Source organism: Gouania willdenowi, chromosome 12 (genome assembly GCF_900634775.1).
Source record: "Gouania willdenowi chromosome 12, fGouWil2.1, whole genome shotgun sequence".
Taxonomy (NCBI): domain Eukaryota; kingdom Metazoa; phylum Chordata; class Actinopteri; order Blenniiformes; family Gobiesocidae; genus Gouania; species Gouania willdenowi.
The window spans coordinates 21,780,927-21,796,577 of record NC_041055.1 but is presented as its reverse complement, the minus strand read 5'-3'; positions in this window follow the sequence as shown (position 1 = coordinate 21,796,577).

The window sequence follows — 15,651 nt, the reverse complement described above, 5'->3', positions numbered from 1 at the left end:
CTACCACCCGGTGGATGACGTGGCACGGAACACTCTGCACATGTACAGTGCACAGTCCTCGGTGGTCTGGGTGGGCCTCACTAGTTGTAAATAGTGATCCGACACGTGCACGGACACTTCAATGTCTGCGACCTCTCACCCCTGAAAGTTAGTTTTACCACCTGATGTCAAGACTGTTCTTAATCTCCCAGCACCTCAGCAGGACTGTTACTGGTGCACAGCTCCCTCCCAGTAAAGAAATTCAGTGGTTTTTTTTATAAAAAGGCAGACACGTGCATGTGTCGTTAGCGCTGAGTAGCATTACAGTGACACGTTAACAACTATTGTTGCCGAAGAGCTTGTTTAAGCTCTGAACACGGCAGTGATAATACTATTGTTAATTTTGTTGACTAAATCATTTTGTCATACCGTTTGTCAGGGTAGTAACCGCGTATTTGTAATTGTAAGTGAAAAAGTATCTTGCGATTGCAATTGCGTTCAGATAATTGACTTTGTAATTGGCACTGTCAATTACTATTGAATCAAACACAAACAGCTGATTTAAGACATGGGGTCAAAATCGACTTGTTATCTTAAGAAATGCTAACAGAAAGCTAACACAAGAGGAAGGTTACATTTTATTGGTTATTCATTAAAGGCTCATTAATTGTGAGCACTTGAATTTGAACTTGAGTAAATGAGAATGTAATTGTAATTGACTTCCAGGTATTAAATGATAATTATGATAATAATTATAGTATTATTATTGTAATTGGAAAAAATGCTGGTCACCATAATCTTGATTGAGTTGTAATTGAACATAGATAACTGAAGACAGAATTGTAATTGAAAAACGCAATTGACCCCAACCTGCCTTTTTTTGACTCAATTGTTTAAGTGACAATAATGACTATTTTATGACTAATTTAAAAAAAAAGAAAAAATATGTGTGAAGGAAAAGTACATCAAAATATATATATTGATATTTTCCTAAACTATAGAAAATAAAATTATAATTTCATCACATTTGACGAAATCAATCAGAACTCATGTGATCACGTGGTCTTAAGGAGTGATCATATAGAATCTGTCAGATCAAGTTGGTAAATGATAATTGAATCTTTAAAAAATATGTACTTGCATATTTTCACTTCTGCTGTATATTTAGAAATGTTGATGTCATTTAGTTAACTAAAACTAGACTTAAACTGAAATGGTCCTGTTTAGGCTAAAACAGTTGCATTTTAGTCAAAACTGTGACTAAAACTAAATTTGCTGTCAAAATTACACTTCACTGTCAAGCCTAAAGTTCAAGCCCTTACGTCAGCGTTTTTCAACCTTGAGGTCGGGACCCCATGTGGGGTCGCCTGAAAATTGAAGTTAAAAAAACTGATTAAAATTATATTTCATTTTTTTATTATTATTATTATTATTCCTTTTCAAATACACATCACATAATAAACAACAAATAACTCTATCCTATACTTAAACTTTCTCAAATATAAATCTAGTTCAAATAAAATGCAGTGTAAAAATGTCTGAGGTGGTGCACTTGTATTTATAACACACTTTATTAAACATACTTTAATAATCAGGACCAAAACATTAATCCTAGAAAAAAAATAAATGTCTCTGGAGTTGCCAGATATGTGATATCAAAATAGGGTCACAACCCCAAAAAGGTTGGGAACCACTGCCTTACGTCTCTATATAACTGGGTTTCCATTACAGATTTTTGCAAAATAAAAGCGATATTTCTAAATGTTGACCAAGTATAATTGCGCTTTGAACTTGTTTCCATTGAAGGTTGTTTTGGGCAGGCGCCTCGTAACTCCTGTGAAATCTCATCTCGCTGCAGAAAGATAAACTCTCCAAACCTCCTTATAACACTTCGTATTCCTTTGTGGTTTCACGTCAAATATGGCAGTAATATTTAAAGGTATAATGCTAAGAAATGTCTCGGTCTCTTCTTCTGTTTAAACGTACCGCGTCAGGTTTTCTCGGAAAGAAGTGGTGATGTGACCAGGTACCTCATGTCATGTGACCATGTACGTCACATTCTGTATTTGTGGAAAAGGTGTTTCCATGGCGCTTTTGCGACACATTAGCAATAGCGAAATGTCTGAAATTCCTCCTCATGAAAGAGTAAAAACTTTTTAGTAATATTTCAGTGTTTTTGTTTTTTTTTTTTTTTCATTCAGGTGTTTCCATTACCAGTTTTTATTGCAGTATTTAGATTTTGTGCATTTACAAGGCTAATGGAAACGCTGTCTATGTAGAATCAATGATTTCCTGTTATTTTTGGTTTTGTGTCAGGTCAGCTGGTGTGTGCTTTACTTTTGTTATTTAATCTTTTTAATTCAGAATTATATTTCTCATCACTACAAGCAAGGGCTTGTCCTTACATTAGTAGAACATGAGATTGAACAGTAAAAGTGGAAAAGTCTGAGGTGTGTTGTGACTGAAGCGCTCTCATCTCACGCGCTGCTTGTATTTTCTTTCCGCTTATTTGTTCGAAAGTTGACTTGTTGCCTTGTTCTGATGTTTTGCAGAGATCCCAGAAAGCATGTGTGCAGCAACACTGAATGAAGCAGATGGTGAAGGATTTTCAATGTTGTTCAAAGAAAACTGCAGGTGTGGCTTTCAGCGTGCGGTGCTCAGGTGTGCCTTTTCAAGTGCTACAAGATCAAGTATTAAATTGCAGTTCACGAGTATGAGGAAAAATCATTTTTCTTTCTCCTTTGTGGCATCTTCATCTTCTATCTGTGTTCATTTTCTCCTTTAAAGACACCAGCGCGACCCCACAGAGCCCTTTGATCAGCGCCATCCCTCACTTCAGCCCAGATACAAAAATACAGCCTCAACAAAGGCTTAAAATGTATCTCTCTCTTACTGCCTGGCCCACTCTCTTTTTCATTATCTATTCTCTTTCATTCCCTTGTCCACATGCAGGGCAGAACAATGCAGCGCAGGCGGACAGGGTGGAGGCTCTTCTGCTGGGTTGGTAACTTGATGAGACACCAAAGGCAAGGTGAGTGAAAATCCCCCACCTCAGCAGGACATGTGACACAGCCAAGCCTCGTCCCAACCTTTTTTGTGGTCTCTGGCTCTCTGCCCCCCGCGGCCACAACGATAAAGCTCCCATCTGCTGTGGGGGACTCCACTGGTTCACTCCCACTGAAGTCGCCTTCTTTGTCAGATGCGGCGATCACGTTTCAGTTTTGACACTTTCGTGGAAATCGGTTTGAGCATGAATTTCATATCAGAGACATCAATGTTAGTTTAGCTTTACTAGTACTCAAATGTATAGTACATGTACTCAATTCTGGTTTAGTAGTGCACAAGTGCACCTGAATAGTAAAGAAAAACTGTCTACTAGTACAATTTTACTAGTGTATCTTTTAGCTTTACTAGTATTACTAGTAAAAAAAAATGCACCAAAAACCTAGTAAAACACATTTTTTGTATACAAATTCTACCACTACTAGTAGTACAGTCAAAATCTCACTAGTAGTACTAGTAAAGCCAAAAGATACACTAGTAGTACTGGTAAATTTATGTAAATGAAGTAGGAGGGATATAACCAAATCCATCACCCTGAATGGTTGTAATATTTTCCGAATATTGACATACCTGAATTAGCTTTTTTTTTTGTTATTGTTTTTTTTTTTAATCATTTTGTGCATTTTTGTTGGTATTTGTCTTTTTTTTGAGTCATTTTGTCTATTTTGTTGATCTTTTGTGTATTTTGTTGATCTTTTGTGTATTTTTTTCATTTGGTGCATTTTTGGAGTTATTGTGTATTTTGTTATTCCTTTGTGTATTATTCTGTCATTTTGAGTATTTTTTGTGTCCTTTTGTGTATTTTTGTTGTTCTTTTGAGTATTTTTTGTCATTTTGTATGTTTTTGGAGTCATTTTGTATTGGGGGCTGCACAAAACTGGACCAAGGGCCACATGTGGCCCTCGAGTCGCCAGTTGCCAATACCTTGTTGGTCATTTCGAGAACTTTTAATCAAGCTTTTGTGACCCACACCACACATAACAGCCTCATCCTTCCACCTACTGCTACCCATGAGAGACGACCATTTCTTTAAAAACACCCACAGTTACACACACTCACTTATGCAAAACACCTGCAGGAATAAAGTCACTAATACATATTTTGTTCAACCAAGTAAAATGTTATCAATTCACACATTGCACCTGATGATCTCTCACAGCACAGCGCTCTGCAATCGCCTTCTTTGATGTCTATTCTTGCTCTTTATATGTTTTTCTTTTCGCCATATTTTCAGACCATAGTGTTCTCAGCTGCTTTAGCGTGTCAGCGGCGTCGCTGGCAATTCTTGCACGCAGCAGACGCAACACATGCCAATTGTTAGTAACATGAACCGACTCAGCATCCCTAACCTGCAGTGAGATCACCTGTCACAGGTCAAAAAGACAGCTGTAGTACTCTCAGACTTTAGCTCCAAGCTGATAAAGTGTCCCGGAATGAGAGTGATGTGCGAGGCAAGCCCAGATTATCTTGTTACACATTGTGATAAAGTTCACATGATGTAGTCAAACCGGTCAGAAGACAGATTTTAAAACATTTTGTAAATGGTAATTAATGAGTAGATTTATTTTGGAGCCGGTAGACCACAGTATGCCCTGAGCAACTCTACATCTGACACCAAAACCTTGACCTGTGAACCCAAGTGTATGTCTACAGCTACTTTAGCTATCAGGTAGACTCACACATCTCTTCCTGCCCTGTTTGGCACTGATCATTTTTGGCCTTGGAGCCACTGATTAGCAAACAATCCTGAGCCTCATTCTGTGATAACACTGATAACATGCACAGCATTGCTAATCCCTGTAAGAATCAACACACCTATAGGCTTAACTCTCCTTATAGCAATACATATTTACCATTCTTACTGATATAATCTCTGATCCATCCAAGGATGTGTTCACACAACCAGCAGCTAATGCTAATTCACTTGACCTTGGGAGCTAATTAGCATTGTGAGCCCACTTTTCGCTAACCTCTACTCCCACGTGAACTGATTAGATTATCATGGCATTACATCCAATTGTCTCTTTGTAATTTTCTTGCCGTCTGTTATTGTAGCTACTTGTTATGAGCTATTCATAAGACAGAGTTCAAGGTTGCTCTTTATTACACACGGAACTAAGTTGTGTTTATTAAGTGCTACAGTCAAAGAACAATAGTGCTAATAGTGGAGTCGGTATAGTGTTAACCTGGTAATTTCACAGCAGTGGAAATATGGGAAACAAGGGTATACATACGTACACATCACAACCATGAGTTGTGTTTATCACAGCTAGGGAACTTCAACTCTCTTTCACCCACACGTGTCCTCAGTGGATTCGGACCACCTGGCAGCTACAGGAGGTTTACACATTTTACACAAGTGGCTCTAGTTAAAATGTGAACTTATAACCCTCATAGTGTGAGAAGCTTGTTCCAATAAGGTGTGTGTCTGCATAGAAGTTGGGGACTGTACAGCATCATGATGTAAAGTTAGATTATATCGATTGTTCTAGTCTGAAACAAATGTAAAGTGTGTAAAATAACCAAACACAGGCTACACTTTTTATATGATTATCACTTTTAAGTAAAAATAAGCATTATAAAACCCGTATTTGTTATTGCTTTCATTTGTTAATTTTCCACTTTCTCTCTCTCAAGTACCAGAACCCCCTGTGATGCCACTGTGTACCCCTAGGAGTAGACATACCCTGATTTGAGAAACACTGATATAGGTTATAGCACGAGTCTGAAACTCTCTTGCTATGACAAAGACGAGTTATTATTTAGCTTAGCTGAATTCCTGATAGTCTTTCCTTACAGTCAGGTGTGTTAGATCAAGGAGACATCTACAGGTATGCAGTACTGCGGTCCTAATGGACTGGAGTTTGAGATACAAAGCACTAAGGGTGTCTGCAGATGATTGATAGATGACGTGTTTTTCCTCTATTCTATTCCACATGAATGTTGTTTCCCTTTGCTTGTGTTTGTCTGAGCTGGCCTTGTTTTCCATCCTACAAGATTGTCTTCTGCATCTCTGGATTTTATTTTTTTCTGTATTTATTTAATTTCTAAGTTGTAGAATTAAAGCTACTGTAGATTAGGGCGACCATATTTTGATTTACAAAGAAGAGGACACCTTCGGCCGACCTCGGCAAACTCATACTTGAGAAACGGTTGGAATTTCTCAGATAGAGTAAATTATAGCAGAGTTACGGGATCTTTTAAAATAACATGTTACCAAGATGCGTTCAGGGTTCCTGGGAAACCCGGAGATTTTCATGTGTTTTTAAATCTGACCGGACGGTCAGTACGAGATATGAAAAAAGGACATGTCAGGGTAAAAGCGAACGTATGGTCACCCTACTGTAGTTAATCATTTTCTATCAGATAAAAACAGTGTAGGTCTCATACATCAATAAAATGAAAATTATTAGCGAGAAAAAATGTGTTGTTCAAAAGTTTGTTTTGGTCTCCAGTGTAAACACTTGGTTTATTGAGATTGTTGGAAAAGTTTTGTGCGTTGCATTGTGGGATGTGGTGTCCCATAGATGAAAGTGTTCTAAGTTCATTATAACATAATTTTACCCCCAAAAAACTCTGCCACAGTGACTTCCCAACACATTTGTGGTGTTATAATGGACTGAAATTTATGGAAAAATATTGGTGGATGAGAAACTGAACGTCTTACTGAGTGATGTGATATCACGGGGAAAACTGGGAACAAACTAGAACAATAACGGTGTCCAGCAAATCACCGTGCTCCTTGTCTGACAAAAAACACAAGAAATCACAGTAAGAATGAAGTAAAAACACTTCCAAGCATTCGTTTATGGAATCATTAAACATGGGACAGGATGTTAAACCATCTTTTGTGCTAAGAGATGGTAGTCTCGTGAGGTTTACGATTTGAGAGTGGCGTGGGAGCTGTGTCTCAGATATGAGAAGGATGTAAATTTGAGACGCATCATCAGAAGTGTTCCTTTAAATTAGGGGGTGTTTCATAACCTGGCAAGATTCAGATTGATGTGTAGCCCTCCCTCTAACTCGAGTTCACCACATTGATCTGGGTCTGTGTCTGGCAAATCCTTTCGGAACCAGGGAGGGACATGAACAAAATGCTTGAAGCTGATTGGGCGAAGCGCCTGCCCACTTTGATTTGTTTTAGCCAATCACACGGTAACGAATGATGACGTCGTCATCGGCATGCGCCGCAGAGACGCTGCTACAACAACAACAAGGCTCCACTGGTGAAGACTTTCTTTTGGGATAGTAATGCTGTGGTCATTATGTCATTGAGTGACTTTTGCCATTTTTGCAACACGAGTATGTGAGTTAAGAACACGTTAACCATCCTCCTGCGTCGACATCTTTCTATTTTGATTCTGAGTTATGCTAATAGCGGTAGCCCAGCTAGTTCCTCTCCCCGCAACTGCGCATGCGCCAGTTTTACTTTGCCGCTTCTGCCTTCGTCACACCCGGATATCCCGCCCTAAACCACAACACTGCCACATGATTGGTTTAAACCGTTTCAGTCTGGATTCGAATAGGCAAAGGCGGGAAGAGTACAAGATGGATTCTGGTGTTTGTGAACACCAGGAGAATCCATCTTGCGGGCAAGGTTAGGTGTTTTAGCCTTTTAAACACGAGACAATCTCATCAAAGGTGGCCAAGTACAGGGTGATCAAGCCTGAGCTTGTGTCCCATAACTGTTTCCCACTCTTTTCTATCTGCAGCTACATCCCACAATACGATGCAACACTTTTACAACAACATCAGTAAGAGAGTGTTTACAGTGCAGATGAAGCAAACGTTTGAGTAACAATTTCAACCTTTTATATTTATTTTTTAGATTTTAATTGATTTTTGATTTATTGATCTATGAGGCCTACACTATGTTTTTGTTTCAAAAATTTACTCCAGCAGCTTTAAATGTTTATCTGCCAAATTAATTGAATTTAAATGAAATCTTTTTAATATTGACAGGCTATTTTTTGGCAGCCGTCTCATCTGTAGAAAGATGTTGTGTTCTGTGTATGATTGGGTTTTCAAATTAAATCAGCTGATTATAAGTCCTACCTACTATCAAGCCCTTTTCAAGGTGACTGCTTCGTAAGATTTACATCAAAGTGAGCATGTGTTGAGGCTGCGGCGATCAACTGTCCAGTCTTCTGAGAGAGACATAATATCCTTTGGGTATTACTGACAGAGAGCCTGATTCGAGTGTGTGTATTTGTGTGTGTGTGTGTGGGCGCCGCCCATGCCTCAGTGTCTGCGTCTGCATTACACTGTATGTGTGTGTCACTGTGGGTGTGCACACATGCACACAAGCTTGTGTGTATGAGTGTGAACGTGTATGTGAGACAGTGTATTTATGTGAGCGGCTGACATAAATACATCAAGGGTTACACACAGCTGTCCAGTGCCATGTTTCTCAGGAGGGTTAGTAATAGTACCGTACCTGGAATAAGTCGAGGGCCTGTTTTTGTAGGTTTCTTTATATCAAGTTCACTTTGGGAACCAGAGCCAGAACCACAGTCTGCTACTTGCTACAATGAGTCTGGTGTGGTTCAGATTGCTGTGGTGTGGTGTGGGGACCTGGACCAGCTCTGATCTCAACACATACCAGGCTGGATTAGAAACTGAGAACCAGAACAGAAACAGAATCTGACCTCCTCTGCTTCCATTCTCTTTAACTCATCCACTCCTTAACTAAGACATCCTTCGCACTTCCTTCTCCAATTAAAGTGACCTTGTTACTTTGCGGTAGCTTCTGTGAGAAAGTCTTGAGAAAGTCAAGACCCAGCTTGGCGACTCTGTACCTTCAACCATGCCGCCTAAAGGCTGGAGGTGACAAACAAGATAACAGGGACCGAATGTGTAAACCGATACGGATACGTTAAACAAATGGACAACACGCAGCGTCATGGTGTCCCTTCCTTTTCATCTGTGCTCGGTGGTTGTGATCAGCACTTAGCCGGGTGTGTTTATCTTGTAACACAGTAGGAGGAAGCCCAAGCGGACACTCTTTGATTACTAAAAACCGTAACCGACACTATGTGCCGTCTTAGGGAGCAGAACTAGCAGAGGCTGCCTTTGACAGCTGCAGAGAGTCAATGACATGGCAGGTAAATATCAGCGGAGGGTGGAAGAGCAGTGACAGTACGCCTTCAGAGGATGTCATTGCTCTTCCAAAATTATTTCTGTTGTGCTATACACAAGATTTGGGTTTCTCAAACTGGGATCCTGGGGCTCCTGGGATCCTGAACATCTTGAGCCAAAAGTCTCTTCATGTGGACCATGTGGATGATCTAACTTAAAGATCTAAATCCATCCACTTGATCATCATTTAAGCACAATGTGTTATAGCAGGAATGGGCGACACTATCAACATTTATGTCAGCATTCAGAATAAAGGCCAATCTAAGCATTGATACAGAAAAGAACAAAGGGTTTTTTACTGTTTTCGTGATTATTGTGTCTTTTTGTTGTTGTTTATTGGGTTATTGTTGTGGTTTTTGTGTGATTTCGTATTATTATCATTTAATTTAATTTATATTTTATTCTGTCATGGTAAAGGTCACAATTTTTCACAAGGAATATTTAAATTTGTTACATTCCATGTCCAGAAAGAAAGAAGAAAAAATCTTATATTGCCTTCCCCTTAATCACAAATATTGAACAGTTGGTTTGTCAAGTTTACACTGACTAAGATAATGATAATGATATTCAGCATTATTCAAAAATTAACAATGAATAAACAGTTTTAAGTACTTACTCTTAACATCTTTGTTTTAACAATTCCAATGGAACCCCAACTCACAATTGTTACTGAAGCATGCCGTTTTGGGGTTGTTTGGTGTATTTTTCTCTCATTTTGTTGTCTTGTGAATTTTTGTTGACATTTTGCATGTTTTTTAAGTCATTTTGTATATTTTCCTTTCCTTGATTTTTGTTGCTGTTTTGTGCGTTATGAATCAGGTTGTGTATTTTCGGTTGTCATTTGTGTTTTTGGCATCAGTTGGGTGCATATTTGTTTTCATTTTGAGGTTTTTTTTTTTTTTTTTTTGTCATGTGTATTTCCATTCTCTAGTGTATTTTTGGATGTTTTTTTAAGCGATTTTGTGAGTTTAGTTTGGGGAACGCACAAAATTAGACCACCAATTGTTTGCATTTAAGGAATGTATAGGATAATTAAGATTGCCTCATTTATATTATCAATATTTGACAGTAGAGGGAAAAAGACAGATGCTACTAATCTTTTGTGAAATTTTGAATCATGACAAATGCCATACTTGTTTTTTTTTATTTTTGCTACTCGTCTTTTCTCCCCTGATCTTAAATATTTTGAAAACTCCTGCACTAATTGATAGCTCAGTGACAGTTGATTATTGATTAAAGATTAAAGCAGGTCAATAATTTTAGATGCAAATTCATTTCGGTTAATACCAAAAGCCTCATTTATCCTTTTTTTTTTGACATTCAAAATATATACTTGTGACAAATATTAGGACACATGCACAGCAATGCACAGATGAGCCTTGTGGACCAAACCACGTCTTTGAAAACGCAAAGCGCTGGGAGAAAAATTGGACGGTGTGATTATTCCTGTCCAGCTGGGACATGCCACAAAAACAAATTGCACAAACCTGAACTGTGAAACCGACCTGAAAGGACATGTGGGTTTTTAAATGGCTTGCCTCTACTTATTTAAGTATCTGTGCCTGAGAGATGTAACCTCCTTCACTTCCTCCCTTCTATTTATAACAGTGTCATAGTCCTGCTTGCACTTTGATACTACCAAGTGATCTCATTTGCACACTCTTGCATCTGCTCACTCACACACAGCCTCATGCACTCACATACACACACACACACATACCCATGCTTGCAAATATGTTTGTGGGCACACAGTGAATGCACAGATGATGCCAGAAAATACTCGTAAAATGTTTGAGCAATGAGTGAAACAGGTGGAAATACTACACGGAGCTAGTGCCACAATGGATGGGCATTTGGCTGGTTGCCATGTCTGAATTGCAGCATGTCCTAATGGATCAGCTGAAAGCTATGTGAATCCTAGTATCTGCTCTGACTACCTGCTCGCTGTCTCTCCATTGTAGTGCCAACAGGGATCCGGTGACTGCTGAGCTTACTCTTGCAGACAGCTGGTTCTGTTGCACACAATAAAGAGAGATAAACCCACAGATGTGATTATATGTACAGTAAATAGGTCTGCACAACATGAATATACACTATACTAGTGATAAGAGTGTCAAACATGAAACTATAAAATACTTCTACTGCCCAACATGTTAAGGTTTCATTGATTCAGAAAATGTACTTTGATCTCCTGACATGTTTCGACTGTCAACAGCCAGGCTTCTTCATAGGCGTCTGCTGATCGCTTTAATGTGTGTTTGACTTCCACGTAAAATAATTCCAGCAAGTTAATTTTGTCTTATTTTTTAATAATATGTCATGATTTCATTTATTCAGACATTTTTTTCAGGAAATTGACTTTGATCTCCTGACATGTTTTGACTGTCAACTGCGTCTTTTTCAGAGGCGTCTGCTGATCGCTTTGATGTGTCCTTGACTTCCGCGTAAAAATTCCAGCATCATTTTTGCTTTCTTTTTGTATAATATGTTTCATTTATTCAGACATTTTTTTCAGGAAATTAAAGTTAAAAATCTTAAATCGTTCAATTATCAACTTCATTTGTCAACTTTAGATTGATGTTAGAGAAGTTAGAGAAAATATGAAGGACAATGGCAGCGTTTAGGTTCTCCTTCACGCATCACAACACATTGGTCCGTGTCATTTTTAATCTCTGCATTATTCAAGTATTGGTCATGGAGTCTGTCCTATGAAGCTGTTTTTGGAAATGTCAATCATAGAAGTCATGAATTAGTAAACAGCATAGAAACAGTTGACAGGATATCCAACAAAATTGGCCACAGATGACATTTGTTTTGGATTAGTTTTTACTATCCTTTACTCAGTTATGAGGAATGTGTGGATTGCGGAAAGCGACCTGTTTAAGCTTGAAAAAAAAAAAAAAAAAAAGGTGCTTTTTTTTTATTGATGGAACAAATAATGAAAGAAGGCTTTTATGTCTGTGTGAGTGACGAGACTCGTCCTCTCTTCACATGTGGCAGTGATTCGTTTGGATTACTCATGTTGCTCCTCCTTCCAAATTCATATTTATTAAAGCCACTCAAGCGCCGAACACAAGGGAATCATGACAGTGCTGTGTTCTCAGATAAAGGGGGCTCTCCAAGACGCATCTATTTTCGGTGAGCGTAATCTTCACAGCACTGTCTGTGTGAGTCACAGAGGACTTTTTGGTGACTTAGTCGCACATATCAATGAACAATACACTTCCTTTGTGTCGTATATCTGAGCTTTCTGTGTCCATTACAAGCCTAAAGTGTCTGTGGTGGCCTGTCACTTAAATATATGTGATGACGCCAAACGAAATGTCCTGATCACACAGAACAGAATGATTAAAGCTTTATTTTACAGGTTAAAACGTGTTTCCAAATCCATCATCTTTGTTATGTGGAAATGATAGCAAGTATGTTACATTAGACGCATCATTATGACAACCTGCAATAAAATGTGTAGGCTCCATGATTTAAAAAAAAAAAAAAAAAAACTGTACATTATATTATTCATTACTATTCAATATAGTGCAACGTGCCTTCCTTTAATAAACAAACAAATAGCCTTCAATCTAATGTCATGTACTGAATAAAAATATATAATATGATACTATAAGTACATTTTTGCAATGTTATGTTCACATCAGGCATAGGCAACTGGTGGCTTGGACAGGGGTCCCACAATATAAATGCACAAAATAACTTTAAAAACACACCAAATGACAAAAAAACAAAACACAAAAATGGCTCCAAAAACTCAAAATGTCAGAAAAATACACAAAAGAACAACAGAAATACACAAAAATGACTCCAAAAAAAACACATAAAATATCATCACAAAAGCTAAAATCCTTTGTTCTTTCCTATATTAATGCTCATATTTGTCACTATTGTAAATGTTCATATGAATGTTGACATTGTGGCCCTTGGATCAGACAAATATATTTTGTGACCCCCACTGTGATAAAAGTGATTAATCTCTGATCTATAGTCAATACGCAGTGACCAATATGTTCATTGGGTTGATGCTTAATGTTAATGATAAAATGTTTGAATGAATGTTTCTAAATATATAATAACAAATGCATAGTTTGTTGCATAATTCTTGGTGTAGATCAGTTTCATTAAACAAGCAGCCATCATGTGTTTTCCTCTCCTCCAGCATGAAACTGCTGCTGGTGAACTTTAAATAACCTTGAAAAACCAAACAAAAGTCATGGCAACTTTGCTCTGAAATGACTCAGTCTGTCTTTCTGAAAGCCTGTTCACGCTACATTCATGAATTTCAGCTTGTTTACATTCACCCTTAATTTCTTTTCATTCAGTGTCTTCACCTGCTGTGTGTTCATATTTTAAAGGAGGGAAGCCGTTGTTTCAGCTTGCAGAGGAAGGAAAAGACCACACAGCGTCCAATTCAACAGTTACTGTAAATGTGAGGAAAAGTATCCTAGGAATATTTTTCTTTTTAGCAATAAGCTAACTTTTAGAGCTTATTCAATGGGTTTGATTGGTGACCATGTTACAAGGAAACGGCCCAATAAAACCTCCTTGAAGAAAAAAAAAAACCTCTCACTCTAAAGAGGTGCCAAAATATTACATTTAATTATATGTATGCAGCACGGTATGTAAAAAAGAAAGGGGGTGGGGGTGTTATGTATTAATACATCAGTGCCATTAGTGGCTGTCAGAACAAAGAGACCATGTGAGAACATGAGAGGAATCCATACAATGAGGACTTGGCCAGGAACCATGCATCTACTAAAAGGAATGGGCAGGGCGCGCATGCTGAGAAGAAAACGTGTATCAACAAGATGTTTCTGATCGTGAGCAAACAAATGTGAGCTTCAGTGGAACAGAGTCTGCGTGGATTTAAAGTGTCAGATATGGGATTTCCTGTGTGAAAGCAGGAAGAGGTGCTTCTTAGAAAGAGTTTGATCGTGTAGCCGCAGCAGCTCCTGAACACAACACGACTGGATAACTTGGAGTGTTTTGGAATTTGCATGAAGGCGTGGAAAAGTAGAATTAACTTATCTTCTGACAGATGTATCTTTGTTTAATGTGAGCTTATTGGACACAGGCAGAAGAGTCCCTGCAATGGAAAGGAGCTGGTGAATGATTTGTAGTTTTGGTCGAATTTCCATTGACTGAATAAGATTTTAATCGATTGATAATGTCTTGATAATTTTATTGTCTATAATGATTTTTTATTATCAGTATTACATGTTTCTCTCATTTAACCGTTTTGTTCCTGTTTAGGGTGACGTTGTCTCCACTCCAGCTCTCAAAGGACCATTACAGTACTTTAATACCCTCTCTGATTACTTCTGATTAACTCATTTAGCATCATGTCACTTCAGATCAAAATTAGCAACTGGTGTGACAAACTACTTGACAAATATATTAACTAAGAATAGCTTAAGCCATCCTGCCTCTGTTTATATTTGGTGTAGTTTCTAAGGGTTTAAGAAAAAATTGATTCTGCGATACATCGAGGTATTTCACCACGAGATTATCGTGTCCATCCAAATTAATTTTTTAAATAATTTTTTTAACAAAAACAAAAAACAAAAAAACATTAAATTGTGCTAATATATGCATAGCAGGTAAACACCCAGTCAATAGGTGTCAGTGAACCACATCAGACCTTATTAAACTACCTCACTCCTCAATGCGTTTTAGCTTAGAAGTTGATTGCATACTGGCATTTTTTATAGATGTACACTACTGGTCAAAAGTTTTAGAACACTCTAATATTGCAATTCAAGTCGTACAAGGCCAATGAATAGCTTGAAATGGTACAAAGGTAAGTACTGAACAGCCTGAAGTAAAAAAAAAAAAAAAAAAAGGAAACAAAGTAAGTTAACAATTAAAAGCTGTTCTGCAGTAATGAAGGTTGAATCAGCCTTGAAAGCTGGGGCTACTCATTCCTACAGGTGTTCCAACTTTTCTTGGTTACTTCCAACCTCCTCTTTCTGCATAAAAGCAGTGTTGGAACACACTGTGGTACCAGACCCTCATCAGGTCAACAGTATTGTTCATATCTCCATCATTTCTTTTTCAACTCAAATTGCTTATTTGTTCTATGCTTTCATTTCAGAGTGCAATGACACAATAAACTGAATCATTTGATTTTTCAGTAGAAAACTGGAGAATGTGTGGTGTTCTAAAACTTTTGACCGGTAGTGTATGTGCTTACTTTTATATAAAAAGTTAAGAACTTAACAGAATCTGTTGTCGTCGCAAAAGTTGAACTTTTTGTGAAAACTGTAATTTGAAAATTTGATAAACATAATAATGAATAATGCCTTGGATTTTTATTTATTTATAAGCACTTTACATGGCATTATTCTTCCACTCCACACTTAGTAAACATAATAAATGTAAAAAAAAACAACAACAAAAAAAAAAAAAATAAGCACATCATTTGTTATTAATATTCTTACTTGAACTACCATTTACTTGTTC